This window comes from Caretta caretta, chromosome 7, assembly GCF_965140235.1.
Source record: "Caretta caretta isolate rCarCar2 chromosome 7, rCarCar1.hap1, whole genome shotgun sequence".
Taxonomy (NCBI): Eukaryota; Metazoa; Chordata; order Testudines; family Cheloniidae; genus Caretta; species Caretta caretta.
In genome coordinates, this window is record NC_134212.1 from 45441666 (window position 1) to 45456826 (window position 15161).

Consider the following 15161-nt stretch of genomic DNA (forward strand, 5'->3'; position numbering starts at 1 on the left):
TAGTATTCTTGGAATGGTGATGAATATACTGTCCTGTCATGTATTCTATTTTGTAGTCTGAGCTTGAGTTTCCCTTGCCATGAGGACTCACCAGTTCCATCCTGTTTGACTGTTACTGTTTTATAGATTAGTAATGTGAGATTACTATTTTAGTCCATATAGGACCAAAGAGGCGGGGGATCCCCCATCTGTGAGAACATTGCGACTGACTCTGGAAAGGTTTATTCTGTGAATTAAGGGTAGGTCTCCCAGCCATTCTTAACTGCTATAACACAAAAACTGGGGGACTGATAAATAAGAAAGAGGACAGGTCACTGATGCAGAGCGATCTGGATCACGTGATTAACTGGGTGCAAACAAACAATATGCAGTTTAATACAGCTAAATGTGAAGTCATACATCTAGGAACAAAGAATGCAGGCCATACTTACAGGATGGGATGCGAGGGGGAATTATTCTGGGAAGTGGTGACTCTGAAAAAGATTTGGGAATCATGGGGGATAATCAGTTAATCATGAGCTCCCAGTGCAATGCTGGGGTCAAAAGGGCTAATACAATCCTAGATGCGTAAATGGGGGAATCTTGAGTAGGAGTAGTAGAGAGGTTCTTTTACCTCTGTTTTTGGCACTGGTTGGAATGCTGTTGGAATACTGTGTCCAGTTCTGGTGTCCACAATTCAAAAAAGACGTTGACAAATTGGAGAGGGTTCAGAGAAGAGCCATGGGAAATGATTAAAGGGTTGGAAAAGATGTCTTAAAACTTGTGATAGACTCAAGGAGCGCAATCTGTTTAGTTTAACAAACAGAAGCATATAAGCAAAAAGAACAGGAGTACTTGTGGCACCTTAGAGACTAACAAATTTATTACAGCATAAGCTTTCGTGGGCTACAGCCCAAGGGGTGACTGGATCACAATCTACAAGTGCCTACTTGGGGAACAAATATTTGCTATTGGGCCCTTTTAATTAGTTGACAAAGATATAACGAGATCCAATGACTGGAAGTTGAAGCTAGATAAATTTGGACCAGAAATAAAGTGCACATTTTTACAGATTACCATTTACCAAGGGTTGTGATGGATTATCTGTCATTGGCAATTTTTAAATCAGAAATGGACAGGCTTCTAAAAGATCTGCTCTAGTTCAAACAGGAGATCGTTCAGGGAATTTTTATGGCCCATCTTATGCAAGGGGGCAGACTAGAATAGATGATCACACTGGTTACTTCTGGCCTTAAAATCTATAAATACATTCCAAGAGTCATAATCCCCAAGCCCTTGCTCTCAGCAGCAGACAACACCATCTCTAGATCGAGATCTACGCACACAGCACTGTGCATTGTAGCAGCACTGCTCATGCTGCTATAATTAAGCATTTCCTCACTAGCTTTTATCTAACTTCCCTGATCTTAAAGGATCATAGTAGTTCTCTATTGCTGCCTTCACACGCACATGTATACCACCAATGAGAAATGCTGAAAATAGGTTCTGTCTTGTGATAATTTTAGTGGAGCATGAGCCACAGTGCTGCCTAAACCCATACGGACCATAAGGAACAGGTGGCATATTTGGGGACCTATAGCCCCTTTAGAGCCAAATGCTTCCCTTAAAAACATTGGGCCTGTTTCTGCTCTCACTTGCATTGGATTTACACCATTTTCCTCAGGCCTTCTTTGTTTAGTGGCACCTTCTCCTCTTGCCCGAAGGAAAAGTGTTCTGATGCCGGTGTCAGGGCTGAATTTAAGGTAAGTTCATGAAGTGTTTGTATTTTAAAAGCATGGGCCAATCAGGCTTATGACTGGGAGTTCTACAACTCTTCAAGTAGACAAGTCTAGGAGTATAATGGAATGCTAAACTGTATAGTACTGTTCGGCCACTGGATAGTGCTGTGTGTAAAATACCTTATTTAAACTAACCTCAGCCACACCTAGCAGAGCACTAAAGAACCTTATGATGAACACATCTGATGCATATCTCCCTCAGAAGTAAGCTCTGTAGTCAGTCTGTATCTGATACAAGAGCATGGCATGGTGTCAAAAGTAAACTAAGAAGAGAAAGAGAAGGAAAACAGCAACAAAGGTTGCAAACAGGAGGAACAAAACAACAAAGGTTGCAGGATCTCATCAGCATGCCATTCTTCAATGACCCAGAGAATTTCAGCTTTGACAAACCTTCTCAACGGACATACTGGAAGCAATATTTTGTGAAAAAGCATGTTTTCACCAGAAAATTCAAGAACCGGGGGAAATATTGAATGTTTACAAGAGCTCTGCATCCATTGGCTGAAAACTGAATTTTTTGGAAATGCAAATTATGAAAAGATAAGAGACAGGCTAGTTATTGGGTTAACATAAAAATCTTTCACAGCAGTTACAACTGAAGTCAGACCTAATCCTAGCCACAGATGTACAGAAAGCAAAGCAGTCTGAATTAGTCAAACAACAGAACAAAAGGCAGGAGCAACTTGAAAAACCTGAAATTAGCTTAGACACTATAAACAGATACTTGAGTGTTAAAAGACATCATCATAAAACCCCTGAGGCAAGAAGAGAGAATTCCCAGACTAAGAGGGACAAACTTCAGCCTACGTGCACAGGTATGGAAGAAGTCATGTCCCCAGAGATGATGCATGTTCATCCAGAGACACACGGTGTAATAAATGAATGAAATATGGACATTTTCCAGCTGTTTGCTGCACCAAAGCAGTCAGGAAGTTGACTCATATTACAGACAATCAGGAGCCATTGTTTCTGGAATCTGTCACTTGCAGTGACACAGAGCCTGCTGGAGAGTGAAACTGAATATTCATGGCAAGATTATTGACTTTAAAATTGGCTCAGGAGCAAATTTCACAGCCATCTCGGACGGGATTTACAATAATCATCAACCCCTCCCAGAGCTGAAGTCACCTAAGACAGCTCTGACTAGCCCTGGAGGTATACTGAACTGTGTGGGCCAGTTCATCATAGGAACAACTTGCAAAAGCTATGCATTCAGAGTGTACATGATCAAAGGATCACACACCAACAGCCTTCTCAGCCACAGTGTGACAAACACACCAACAGCCTTCTCAGCTTAGTGAGAAAGGTGGAAGAACTTAATGAAATATTCAGTGATATTGAACTTTTGAAAGGAGATCCAGTACAAATAACCTAAAGAGGCAATGCTGAACCATATAGTGTACATACACCTCACCGGATTTCAATCCCAGTACTTCATAAAGCAGAAACTGAGTTAAAAAGAGAATGGAATGGATTGGCATAATCGAGAAAATCTCTGCCAACAGCATGGAGTGCCACAATGGTACCAGTTATAAAGACAAATGGGAAAATACAAATCTGTGTGGATCTTAAAAGACTTAATGAAACAGTTGTGAGAGAAAGCTATATCCTCCCAAGACTGGACGACTTCCTTCCCAAAGTGAAAGGAGCTACAGTATTCTCCAAGCTGGATGCCTCGAGCAGATTCTGAGAAATTCCTTTAGCCAAAGAAAGCACTAAACTGACTGCATTTATCACATCCTTTGGGGGAGTTTGCTTTCAAAGATCACCATTTGGGATTACCAGTGCACCTGACATTTTCCAAAGAATGTCAAAGAATATCGGACACACATGGAGTTGCAGTTTTCATGGATGATATTTTGATATATGGATCTTAGATGGAAAAACATAACAAAACCCTCAACAAAGTCCTAAGTCTAATCAGTCATTGTGGACTGAAGCTAAACAAGGAAAAATGCATTTTTTGCCTACCCCAAAGCGAGTTTTGGGGACAGACAATAAACAAAGATGAAATCAGTCCTAGCCCTGAAAAAGTAAATGCAATTTGAGAATTGAATGCACCAACTAATGTTCCAGAACTGAGACACATCCTGGGGATGGTAAATTACCTTTGTCAATGCCCGCAAGACCTTTCTACAGTGACAAAACCATTGAATGAATGGTTAAAGTCTAACACATCTTGGGTGTGGAGGCCAAATCAAGACATTGCCTTCAAAAAGGTAAACAAAATTATCTCAGTAACTCCAGTTCTCAAGTACTATGTTGTGAACAAACCCACCATGGTCAGTGTGAGTGCAAGCAGCTATGGCCTAGGGCAGTGGTTCTCAAACTTTTGTACTGGTGACCCCTTTCACATAGCAAGCCCATGAGTGCGACCCCCCCTTTATAAATTAAAAACACTTTTTTATATATTTAACACCATTATAAATGCTGGAGGCAAAGCAGGGACTGGGGTGAAGGCTGACCGCTCGCGACCCCCCTGGTAATAACCTTGTGACCCCCTGAGGGATCCCAACCCCCAGTTTGAGAACCCCTGGCCTAGAGGGTGTATTGTTTCAACAAAGTGGGTATGAGTGGAAGCCAATTGCATTTTGCTCTCACATACTCACAGAAGCAGAAAAACGATATGCACAGACTGAAAAGGAGTGCCTGGCAAGCGTATGGGCATTCATTACAGATATCTGTGTGGATTGGATTCATTTATACTGATGATAGACCACTAACCGCTTGTAACCCTCAACAATGGAAAAGACTTGAATCAAGCACTACTGAGATGATAACATCTATTTTTCGGGTTAATGTGATTTAACCCTGTTTCTAAATATGATCCTGGGAAAAATCTGGTAGTAGCAGATACTCTGTCATGGAGCCCTGTGTCAGAAAAGAGACTACACCAGTTATGGAAAGCAACCTTGAAAGACACACTACTTCAGGAAGTTCTAAGTTACATTCGAGCCAGCTGGTCCAAATATCTAAAGGACAACAAGGAAGTGACAAGAGACTGCTTTGCAATGCGTGGACAATTAAGTGAATCAAAATGGACTTACAATTAAAGACAATTGCATCTTAATTCCAAACAAAATGAGAGGAGAAATCCTAAACCTTATCCATGAAGGACATCAAGGATTATCAGAGAGTATTTGGCACTGGTGCAACCACTACTGGAATAGTGTATCCACAATTGGGGGGCGGGGCAGCTCAGTGGTTTGAGCATTTGCCTACTAAACCCAGGGTTGTGAGTTCAATCCTTGAGGGGGCCATTTAGGGATGTGGGGCAAAAATTGGGGATTGGTCCTGCTTTGAGCTGGGGGTTGAACTAGATGACCTCCTGAGGTCCCTTCCAACCCTGATAGTCTATGATTAACTAAATGCTGCTAATGGACCAACTAGTCAGTGTAGTAGCTAGGAACCAGCAAAAACAAAGAAGAAAGTATCTGCATGTGAACACTACAGAACTAACAGACAAATACAACACAAAGAAACTTTAATAACAACACCTCTACTAGAGAGATCTTTAAAGAGACTAGCCACAGATTCAGAGAACATCATTACGTGATCGTCATGGACTATTTTTCCAGGTATATAGAAATAAGGTGCTTGAAAAACATAACATGTCACAATGTTATCGAGAAACTGAAGTGCACTTCATTATTCCAGAACAACTAGTGACGGACAATGGACCACAATTCATTGTAGCAGAATTTGTCATTCCAAACAAAATAAGATTTTGATCATATTACTAGCAGCCCACATTACCCACGAGCGAATGGAGAGGCTGAGAGAGCTCTACAGACAGCCAAGAAAATCCTATAACAGGAAAATCCATTCCTTGCTCTTCTGAGTTACAGATCAACACCAATAGCAGCTACTGGGCATAACCCAGCACAACTCCTGATGGGAAGACAACTCAGAACTACTGTTCCAACTTTGGAAAAGAATCCAGCTCCAAAGTGGCCAGACACGAAGAAAGTTGCCAAATTGGATAAAAAGGCTTAAAGAGCTTATGAACGCTTTTGCAACAGATTTCATTCAGTAAGAGAACTGCCAGGTCTAGAACCTAGTGACTGCTGGATGGATGGAGAAAAGCTGTTGACAACTCCAGCTGTCATAAAGAAAAAGAATTCAGTGCCCAGATCATATGCGATTGAGACTGATAATGGTGGAGAGTTCAACAGAAACCATTGACATCTACAATTTGTTCCTCAGAAAGAACAATGAACAGAGCAAACTCTACAGATGGTGGATGGAGAACAGAAGAAGACTCAAGGATTCGGGACCAACTGCAGCCAGTCATTGCAACTAATGGACAGTCAGATGGCTAAGTGGTTGCATGTTCGGGTTGTGTAATTGGAAAACAAGTACAATTCAGAGACACTTAACAGACTGATACATCCTGAACTTCAAAGACAGTGTGATAGTGTAAATATTATCAGGTTTCAGAGTAGCAACCGTGTTAGTCTGTATTCGCAAAAAGAAAAGGAGTACTTGTGGCACCTTAGAGACTAACAAATTTATTTGAGCATAAGCTTTCGTGAGCTACAGCTCACTTAATCGGATGCATTCAATGGAAAATACAAGTGAGGAGATTTATATACATAGAGAACATGAAACAATGGGTGTTACCATACACACCGTAGCCAGAGTGATCACTTAAGGTGAGCTATTACTAGCAGGAGAGCGGGGGGGGGGGGGGCGGGGGTAGGGGGTGGGGAACAGTGTGGTTACAGTGTGTATGGTAACACCCATTGTTTCATGTTCTCTGTGTATATAAATCTCCCTACTGTATTTTCCACTGAATGCATCCGATGAAGTGAGCTGTAGCTCACGAAAGCTTATGCTCATATAAATTTGTTAGTCTCTAAGGTGCCACAAGTCCTCCTTTTTTTTAGTGTAAATATTGTAAATGATAGGAAAGTAGAACTTAAATGGAGAGATGTAATGGAATGTGAAACTGTATTGTACTGTTCAGCCATTAGGTGGCAGTGTGTGTAAAATACCTCACTTAAACTAACCTCAGCCATACCTGGCAGAGCATTAAAGGATCTTATGATGAACATGCCTGGTGTGTATCTTCCTCAGAAGTAAAAGCTCTTTAGTCAGTCTGTGTCTGATACAGGAGCATGACAGGGGAGGGGACTGGATTTCTCTTGGGTTCCTGAAGCAAGCCTTTAACTCTTGTTCTGACATGCACTTCGGGCTGTGCATGTTCCAAGCCTAATTCAGAGCTTTGCACACCACCATCCCCCACTTTACTTCTGCCTGGTTTTCATTTGGGTGGCGTCATCCAAGTGGTTGGTTTTTTTGTGTGTGTCATGCTGCACAGAAGCCAGGTCCTGAGAAAAAGCAAAGAGCTCCTTTTTTTTCAAACTAGTTTCCTCTAAAAAATCTCCTCACCCTGCTGTGTGATTGGGCGGCTGGCAGAGGAGTGACTCGGCTTTTGTCTTGTCTGATTTCCTGGAAGATTCCAGCTATTGGCTAAAATGACCACGGGGAGAAGAGGGGAGGCACAGGCTGTTCTGCAGAAAGCTGATGGCAGAGCGGGGAGATATTTCTTAGAGCTCATTATGTTATATTGCCACAGTCTGACGGAGAAAGAGGAAAGAATGCTGCACACAGGCTGTGCCAGGTCACTCATCATCACACTGTTAGAGCCCCTTACAGCCTACCCAAATAGGTACTAGCTCAGTGCTTCCAAGTCTCATTTAAGAAACTATATCAGAGCATCCTCACAAAGGAGACACTCCAGTCTGGCTCTTAAAGGCATCAGCTCTGGGCATCTTTCAACAGTGTAGGTCACGTACCCATTACCCCTCTGCCTCCCATTTCATTTTCACCATGTTTTCTCTGCTCCACATATTTTATTCTTCTCTTTTGAACCCTTTCCCCCAATGATGTGACTCAGACCATATTGCCATCAAGGAAGGGGGGAAATCCAGATGTTTTGGCAGCTGGATAGGGTACAGTTGGGGCTTTTGGCACCTGGGGACATAGTATGGGATTGGGAGATGAACACATGAGCTGGTTGTTTAAACCATCAGCAGTGAGATATTTACCACTGGCATTTACATTGTCATTTTTAAGTTTCAGTGTGAACACTGCAGTTTACAACAGTATTGCTTCAGGCTCTCTGCAGACTCAGACAAACAGCATTGCATCGGATTACGCTTAGCTCATGGTTTTTGAGGTTTGCTTCTCAGCCGTAGGGGCTAGTAACACTTTTATTTTAATAAATGCTTAAATCTGGGTGCATAGTTCTGTGGGAAGGGTGCATTGTGTGGCAAATTCTTTGGCTGCAGGATCGTGGCATACACAGGCCTTGAATAAAGTCAAGAGAGGATGAAGACTAAGCTGTGAAAGGGAAACAGAATTTCTGAGTGGTAGTAAAGGCAATCTTGGTGGCGAAAAACAGCTCCCTGAGAAATTATTTCAAACTTTATTTTAAGCGTTCAGGCACTAGCACTGGTGTGGGTACTAAGCCGTGTGAGGTGCACCAGTGGCTCACGTGGTATGTAGAAAAAGGAGGTGACAGGTTTTTTTAGAGCCGAAGAAATTACATGAGAAATGACTCTCGGTAGCTGGCTGGACCAAGCACTGTGCTGTCCTGCCCTGTGGCCATACTGTGAAGGAGAAGAGAGCTCTACAGAAACAGAAGAAAGTGAAATCAGCAAAAAAGGGAAAAGATACTTCTTTACAGTGCAGACACTATCTTTCTGTAGGTCCATCTGATGTCAAGCAAATGGCTGTCTTGCTATTCAACTTAATTTAAAATATATGAGTCATTTTCCACTGATGGGTGCATATGTGTTAAGGCCAGAATTAAAGAGGGCTGGGGAAATAGAAGAAGGTGAAGGTCCCAGGGCAGAGGTAAGCAAGATGGGATGAGAATGGAACATGGGGTAATTGAGGAGGGACTGTACACATAGGGAGGACTGGAAGGCTGCAAAGAATAAGAGGCAAGGAGATACTGCTTTCCAGAGAAAGAGAAAACAAGTGGTAAACAAAGAAAGAAAAAAGAAACAGTGAAAGGAGAGAATGAAAGTGGGAGAGGGATAGAAAAAACAGCCTTTGCCTAAAACATGGTAGCTCTGTGCAGTGCTGGATTAGGGCTGAGTATTCCCACGCTCTCCCTATGGCCATGAGATCTTGGCTATCGCTTCTACAATTCATTGTGTGATCTTTAAAGCCCACTATAAACCTTAAACACCTGCTCTCCTATCACCATATTGCTGGGAATCTTACTCCCGTAGGAATGGTATAAAATGTAAGTTTCTGGTTGGCCCAACCATGTGGTAGCAGATGGGCAGGGCTGTCACCACCATGTAGATTTGAATTAAATATTGATCCCGGGCTGGGAGTGCTGCAGAAGCAGCACATGCAGTGCCAGCTGGTCGGAAGGGGGGATCTCGCCCAGTCCCTCAGAATGAAGTGCACAGGCTAAGAATGGAAGCTCGTTAAGTTGTGTGAAGCTGGAAGGAGTGTTGCCACCACCAGGGTTATAAGAAGGAATAAAGGCCAGAAATAGGGGATTATGGAGGACTGCAGCTGCCACAAAAAGTTGAGTTGATTGGGTGAACTGGCATTGGCAATGGGCTGTACAGACCATATTAGGAGCTCTTTACAGAAAGGTCAGATTTCAATTTTGTTTGTGCAATTTGCTTCATATGAAAAAAATCTGTTTTGTATTTTTGAGCCTTTTATAGCTCGGACTCAGTACATAAGCCAAATTTGAGCGAAGAGTGAGAAAAATATCTGTTTTCTGCAATGGATGAATAATAATTTCAGGGCTGCCCCATCCATCCTTTTTCTCCTCAGTCGGCCAACCTGATGAAACCATTTTGCTGAGATGTGGTTCTTTTTGCTCTTACATGTTTAATTTGTATCTAGTTTGTAGATGTGTAACAATCAGGAAAACCCTGGAAGGAGGCAGACTCAAGGATGTGGTCTTAAAGAGGCAATGTCAGTCTGAATCTGTGGTGGAACCAAGCAAGGAGTACCTGCTGTGTAAGGGTGACCAATCATAGAGAGAACAGCATATGTAAGGAGAGCTGATCACTGCCAATTGCAGTACCCTGTAGAGTAAAGGAACTTCATAACACTGTAGACCAGCCCTCCTGATAATCTCCTCTTGCTGCCCCAGAAAAGGGTTGTTTATATCATTCTGTCTCAGTGTCAGATGATGAGGATGTGCTAAGCCCTCCCCTCCTGGAAACCCAGCACTAGCGCTGTCTTGCTCCATCATCTAGCAGAACATGTGAGAGAGGCTACAGACAGGGGATGCTCATTCCTTCTGACACTGCCTTTGGTGACATCAGTGTGACTTTCTACTGTTTCCTGTCCCCCTTCCCTTTTGCACTCTTCCATTTTGTGTCAAGAGAGGGGATTGGCTGCTAGGGAGTAGGTGACTCAGTCTCCCGAACTTTGTCTGCATCACATCCTGACAGTGACCTCAGTAGCCTGTGTTAGGTGGAAGTGCCGTACTACCCAGAAATGACATGACTCAAGTTCTAGGACCTTTACAGGAAGTCACCTGATACTGGCCTCTGGAGGCAGCCCAAGGGTACAGGCTTTTCCATCTGTTGGTTTAAACTCACTTTGCATTGGTTCCCATAGGAAAAGTGGGGACTAGATGTGGAGCAATGCCAGGTTCCTAATCCTGCTTCTCACGGCCGACTACCCCAGTGGTCACTCCAAATGGGCAAAGGACTATAACTAAACTGGCAGAGGGAGTCTGGTGGAGGGGAGGAGAGAACCTTTCTTTTGGACTTAAAAGGCTTTAGGATAGTGGCATACACAAAATAATCTTGAAGCCTCTCGTTATTATTGCCATTGGATTTCTGTTTTTAAAAATGTATATTTATTTTCGAAAGCCTAAAATGCATTTACAACAGTTCAGCATTTGTCAGTATTTGATAGTGGATAATGGCATCTCCCAGAGCAAAGGGGAACTGGGGACCAGAATGTGACTGTCTGAGTTACTATCTGGTTCCTGGTCTACACTAAGGGTAATGAAACTAAGTACTGCTCCTTGCCCAGCGCTTGTGTCAAAGCCACAATTTAGCCTTTTAGGTACATAATAATTCATACTGCTGACTACTTCCCTGTTGTCTATGACACCAGTGGCTGGATAGGCTCAGTGGCATGGCCTGAAAATATTCTCAGGCTATAGGTCTGAATAATTTCCTCTTCTTTTTTTCATTTCCCTGGCCCTGCAGAAACCAAATGGCTAGGACCCACATAGGAGAGCAGTTAGAGAAAGAATGAGAGATCTCCTCCCTATTCCCTTTCATAGCCCCCGTTCAATGTACTTGAGCAACAATAAATATTTTTCCTGGACACTGGCACACTCAGTTGGAGATCCTGAGGGTGAAAGTCCATAGTAATTTCTCTCTGCTACACAAACATCCTCTCTCAACCTTTTGTAAACCAAATAAACACACGGGATTTTGACCTTGGGGACAGGACAGGAAATGGAACCAAGTTGTCACCTTCCACCACCGTGCACACAATTGGAAAGAGAAATTGGTAATGGAGGAGCAAGGAAATCCATTTAGCTTATTACCATCTTTCCCAGTCTACTTTCCTCCTGGCTCCTCCCACATCTTTTGCTTTTATTTTTCAGTCAGTTAATTATTTTAAGAGCTCTTCCCTTCCAAGACTGCCTTTTTCTGGTAACCTCAAACCCATCAGCAGGTGTGTCAACTCTTTTGTATTAATATATATATTAATACAATATTAATACAATGGGATATACATGCAACTTCTATGAGTAGGGCTAAGAGGAGGCAGCTCCCATTTGAATGTATTGGAAAGCATATATACATATATATACATATATACATATATATAAATGCTTTCCAATACATTCAAATGGGAGCTGCCTCCTCTTAGCCCTACTCATAGAAGTTGCATGTATATCCCATTACACATTTGGCTGTAAAGTGCATTTCTAGGGAATAAATGTCTACAACGTTAGCCAGTCACATCTGGGGACAAATTCTTCTCTTAGCTCTCACGTGCTCCCTCCCTCATTTTCATGAAGTTGTACCAGTGTAGTGGAGAAGAGAATTTGGCCCACAGTCCAGTTTATTTCCCAGCATTCCATTTGGTTGGTTTCTGATTCACACACATGCACTCTATGTCACAATCTCAGGGCAACTGCACCTGTTTTCCCCATCCATGGTCCGAAAGGGCACCCCGTTTACTCCTCTGGCTCCCAGCTCTCACCTCTCTTGGGTGGAATAAATCCATGTCTCCCTCCCTCTTGATTTGGGATTTTAAGTCTGAACAGCTCCCTGCCTTATACTGTGTTATCCCCAGCAAGCCAGACTGCCTAAAATGGCTAGCACCTGTGCTTTGCTTTCTCTCCAAGGGCTATGACTAGTGTATGACCTGTAGTTATATGTTACCACACTGCTCCTTCTAATATTCTTAAGATAAAAGCATTACAGAGAAAACATTAAAACAATAAAAGATCCTGCACACATGCTAGAAGGCTTACCAGAGGTCACTTCCAACTCCAAGCTAGGGCTCTGGTAGGTTTTAGTCCTTCAGAACCCCCAGCTGGGTTTTCTCCATGGTTACAAATTCATCTGTTTTAGATCCACAACCAGAACAAAGGCTGGGCAGATCAGCCATTATTTTATACTGCTCAGGCCTTTGATTTTGGCCTCTTGTGACAGGTACATCAGAAGACAATGACCCTCTCCTGATGGCATAGCTTCAAAAGGCTAGGTTTTTTCATCACCAGAATTGGGGAATTTGCATTAACCTCTCCCTGGGGATTCCCCAGGAAATCCACTTAACACTTATTGTCCCAGAAGTCCATACCTGTCTGACACATTTTCAGAAAAGTTTTTTGAACTCCTTTACACTTCCCAGGTCTCACATCTGTCACATCTCCCCCCAGGGAAGTTACATGCAATCCCGGCCCACCTTAATACATAAACTTCATACAGTAAGGTCTTCTGAGAATATTTCAGGAGATTGCCATATCTGTCACAATAGAGACACAAAATATGGGAAACTGGTTACTTTAAAAAGCCAGGAAGTTGTTCTATAAAACAGTTTATTTTCAATGTGTTAATCACAGGTTTCCTTTAAGACACATCACAGGCATTAGCCATGAAACCTGCCAGCAAGTGAAAGCTTATAAAGGATATCATCCCTTGGGGGAAATCCATCCCAGCACAGATCTTCCGCACAGGCCCCAACACACAGTTTAAACCCTGCTGCATTGGGGTCCATTTCACCCTAAACTATTCATACCCAAGACAACACTTTGCATAATGTCCTTTGAACACTGAGAATAAAATCCAGTTTGAGAGACCATCAACACTCAAATATTGCTGTGTCCTGTCCCTGAGTCATTCTTAAATTTGAGAGACGTGATTACTGAAAGCAAGCTCCAAGACATGCCAGCAGTGGGGAGCAGAGCCAGCTGGGGGAATTCCTTCCAGCATGGAAAGAGTGGGAATGGGGGGCAGCCTGCATGAGTGGATGTCCTAGACAGGCTGCAGCTGGGCTCACAGCTCAGGTTCATGCACTTTCTGATACTTAAAAATAAAATGAAAATAATCTTGCTGGGATTTGAATAAAAGGGGAGGGACAGGTTCTGGTATCCTTGGAACATGGGGTGGTGAAGGGGTAAGGGAAATGCGGCCTGTTTTCTGTGATTCTTCTCTCTCCACTTGCACCCCCTACCCCCTGACTTCTAAAATGTTTTCTCATTTTCTTCCCTCCTTTAGAATGAGTTCCCCAGCCCTGGGTGGTGACCAGAGGCCCAGCTGTTCTAGGAAAGCTCAAGCTGAGTCAGCAGCTGTGAATTCCAGTTCTAGGAATTGCAGTTGTGGGTCCTGGCGGAAACTTCCTGGAATTCTCTCTTCTATTTGAAGGAAAACAAAATAATTATTTCAGTGACCTTAAACTTCCAAAGACTTAGGAGCAAGAGTTTGGAGGCAGCAGAGATAGAAGGGATTAATATTTTTCTCCTGTAATTCAGTTGGTTGTTTGGCTTTTGGACTTTATTTAACGTCAGGGCAACTGGCATGAAAAAGCGAGCAAGAGAACTCGCTACACAGACAGAAGGAGATAGCTGTAGTGACCACAGGAATTTTTAAAAGAGAGGTACGGTAAAAAGGTCAGAGTTTTCAGGTATCAGCCACAACCTCTTTGTGAAAGGTCAGTGTCAGTGTCAGACCTGGGAGACACCCATAACCAACCTCACACAACCACATGGCCATGAATAAAAGGACCCAGAAAGCCACCAACGGAAAATGGTCCTGTTGTTTAAGCTGTAACTCAAGACAGCAGGTGCCACCTGGCACTATGTTGCTTCTGTTAATTGTTCACCCATTCTCAACCCAGTCAGGGATTTGTCACTTGCTCTCTCCAAACCGGAAATGATGAGGAGATTTCTCCAGTAAACCTGCAAAGCAGTTAAGGAAACAGACTCAGCATGGCATGTACAAAGTAACCCTGTTTTGCTCACTGTCAGCAGCCATATGCACATCTGCTCCTCAGTCTGGGGGAGGAGTGTTCTCACCATCCTAAGTTATTTTAATAGTCCATCTCCCTTCTGTGCAGCACCACTTAGGCACCATGGGGTGACTTAAAATCAGCAGCAGCATTACGGGAAAATTTTTTGACAAGTGGGCATTCAGCTCAAAAGCACTGTCATAGGTTATGTGCAGCCCTGTTACAAGTGTGCACATTAGTACCTATTTTTCTTCTCTTACAAGTTTTAACTCCCAAGTGGTCGGGCAGCCCCTCTTAACAGATTCTGAAAGAGATACTCTAGCTCTGCCATAAGTTATTGAGCTTGAGGCAGGAATCATGGTTTGAAATTCTCTGGCCTATGTTATCCAAGAGGTCAAGCTAGATGCTCAGAATAGTCCCTTCCAGCCTTAATGTCGAAGGATCTATGCATTTAACCTGGCTGTTTCCACTCAGCACTTGTTCCTTAGTTTAGATTTGCCCCCAGTCACCCTCTGAGGATCAGATGACAGATTTTGGAGACTTCACATCCAAACCACGACCTTAACCCCCTTCTTGCATTTCACTGTGTGTCTGTACATAATGGGATGGGTTTGCTATGAGATGGCAACTGACACTAGACAAATTCACGCTGGAAATAAGGTATACATTGTAACAGTGAAGGTAATTAACCATTGGAACAACTTAACCAGGATTGTGGTGGATTCTCCATCACTGGCAATTTTTAAATTAAGATGGGATTTTTTAAAAAAAAGATCTGCTCTAGTTTGAAATTATTTATTTTGTGGAAGTCCTGTGTGCTTTGCTATACAGAAGGTCAGACTGGATGATCACAGTGGTCCCTTCTGGCTTTGGGATTGCATTTCACTGCAGCTGAATGAGAACCAAGGC

General features: G+C 42.9%; 1 protein-coding gene across 1 annotated transcript in view; it reads left to right on the forward strand.

Moving 5' to 3' along the window:
* The window catches only part of HEMK1 (HemK methyltransferase 1, mitochondrial release factors N(5)-glutamine), a 105128-nt gene extending 90657 nt beyond the window's left edge, over positions 1 to 14471 (forward strand). The window contains exon 11 of the transcript XR_007357637.2: positions 13523 to 14471. The gene's annotated coding sequence lies outside the window, so the exon portion shown is untranslated. The remainder of the gene's footprint in view (positions 1 to 13522) is intronic.
* Positions 14472 to 15161: the final 690 nt, after the last annotated feature.